The sequence below is a fragment of the Mandrillus leucophaeus genome, unplaced genomic scaffold (genome assembly GCF_000951045.1).
Source record: "Mandrillus leucophaeus isolate KB7577 unplaced genomic scaffold, Mleu.le_1.0 Scaffold754, whole genome shotgun sequence".
Lineage (NCBI taxonomy): Eukaryota > Metazoa > Chordata > Mammalia > Primates > Cercopithecidae > Mandrillus > Mandrillus leucophaeus.
In genome coordinates this window covers 1,231,091-1,233,695 of record NW_012108186.1, presented here as the reverse complement: position 1 = coordinate 1,233,695, position 2,605 = coordinate 1,231,091, and positions in this window count along the sequence as shown.

The following is a 2,605-nucleotide window of genomic DNA, read 5'->3' as shown; positions in this document are numbered from 1 at the left end:
GTTAAAAGTTCTTGCCTCTTCCAGCCACACCAGTGATCACCATTTCCTGTCCTTGGGTGAGTGATATTTCTATCTATAAAAATCCTAAATTCAATTTGTCCCACACAATGCTTAAACTTCTTTCTTAAAGTATAACTCTTCTTGTGCCAATTACAAATTTGTCTTGGTCCTCTACTGCATGTCAAATTGTGGCCACACGTTCCAGTTTTGAGTCTTCCTACTCATATCACAGCATAACACTTCATGTAACCATAGTCTTACATATTCTAATCCAATCCAATCCAATCGTTTGATTTCACTGATGAGGAATCAGACTAGAATTTTAAAGTTCTATTATCATACGTTCTTTTCACATTTACTACCATATATTTAATGCTGAAGTGAGTACCTGGCCTATCAAAAGTGCTTGCTAAGTATTTGTTGCATGAGTTAAAGTTTAGATTCATTTTTCTGTTTGTTTCCAAGCTATAAATCAAAGTATATCTACAGGATCTGATTGTCTCACCACACCCAAAGTGAATACTGAAGCAAATTAAAATAAAAATCATACATCTACACTCATTCACTTAATATCAAGGTGTATAATTTCAGCACAGCTATAACTCTCATATTACTTCTATTTCAAAAATAATAATAATAAATATTTTAAAACATTTACCATGTGCTATATTTTGAATGATGGTCCCCTCCAAACTCATGTGAAAATTTAAAAATTGTCATTGATAGTATCTGGGGATGGGACCTTCAGGAGGTGGTTAGGTCATAAAGGCTTCGCTCTCATGAAGTGACTAACACCATTATCAGGGGAGGAGGATCTCCTACTCTTGCTCTCTCTCTCACCTTCTCTCTTGGCCATTCTTCCATATGATGATGCCTTCAGCCATGTTAAGACACAGCAAAAAGGCCCTCACCAGATGCTGGCACCTGGATATTGTATTTGCCAGCCTCCAGAAATGTGAGAAATAAATTTCTGTTTACTTTAATTTATCCAGTTTCAGATATTCTGGTATAGTGGCACAAAATGGTTAGGCATTGTTCTGATATTTTAAATATATTAAGTAATATAACCTACGAAACAATCCTGTAGTAGATATTAGTTTTATATCAATTTTACAAATAAGAAAACTGATCACAAAGAAACTAAATAACAAGTACACTGAGAGAAGAATGTAAGAAAATTTTGTCTGCAACATGTGTAGGAGCAGAGAGTATCACAGGTAACTACCTACCAGTTATCTGGGCTTAGTATCTGATTGCATGGAAATGCGAATATGAAAATAGCAAACACTGAAGGAACATTTAGGTTTGGGGGTGTACATGTGTACTTTAATGTGTTTGGTTTGGGTTTTTTTGTAGAGAAACCTTTAAGATATCCAAAGAAAAATATTAGGATGGCAGTTGGCTTAGAGGTCAGAAGAGAAGCCTTGAATGAGGATGTAAATCTGAGAGTCAATGACTTACAATTTATATAGTATCTAGCTATGACATGCACATGCATATTCCCACATCCTCATACGTACCTTCCTACATACACACATTCAAATACTAATATATAGAAATATGTCATGCTGAACTATAATTTAGCCCAGCTTCTTAATTCAGGAAATACTGTCTTTTAATATTAAAGCTTAGGGAACTATATTCATTAAGTTTAGCTACTTGTAGCAGAAACTAGAATATAACTATTTCTCAGGTAACAAGTCTGGAAGAAGGTATTCTAGAGCTAGTGCTGGTAAGGGCCTCAAGTTTCTTATAGTTTCCTACTCCCCATCGTTACTGTGACATTTGTATTTATTCATTGTGGTGTTACAATATTCTGGGCAGGAATAAGGAAGTGCAAAGTAGTGCATATGTCAGGAAAGCAAAGCATTTCATTTTTTCATGGCCACCCCTAGAAACAAAAGTTCCTGGGAAACCAGGTTTTTTTATCTGAGCATAATGTAACCCCAAATAAAATTGAGATTATGTTTTTTAAGAAAGGGAGCGTGAATATGAGATAGATATTTGACATGTGCTGTGATTTGAATGTGCTCCTTGCAAAATTCAAGCATTAAAGCTTAATGGCCACTATGTTAGTAGTAAGAGGTGGAGGCTTTAAGAAGGGATTAAGTCATGAGTGCTCCAGCCTTTGTGAAAGGTATTAGGTGGCCTTACAAAAGTACCTGATGGAGAAAGTTTGTCTCTTTTGCCCTCCACCTTCCACCATGTGAGAGCACAGTGTGCCTCCCCTCTGGAGGATGCAGCATCAAGGTGCCATCTTGAAAGCAGAGAGCAGCCCTCACCAGACACGAAACCTGCTGGTGCCCTGATAGTGGACTTACCAGCCTCCAGAACTGTGAGAAAATAAATTTCTCTTATTTACAAATTACCCAGTCTGTAGTATTTTGTAATAGCAGCACAAATGGACTAAGATAGCATGTCTGCCAGAGAGTTGTTGGGCTTCAGAGCTTTAACAAAATTTGAAACTGCCTTACCACAATTTTCCAGATGAGATTAAAGTGATTTGCTCCAGGCTACAGTTTGAGCAGGTAGTACTGGCAAAAAATAAAACTGGTAAAAACAGAACCTATAGGTGTGCTGGCTGGTAGCACAGTTATCATATCAT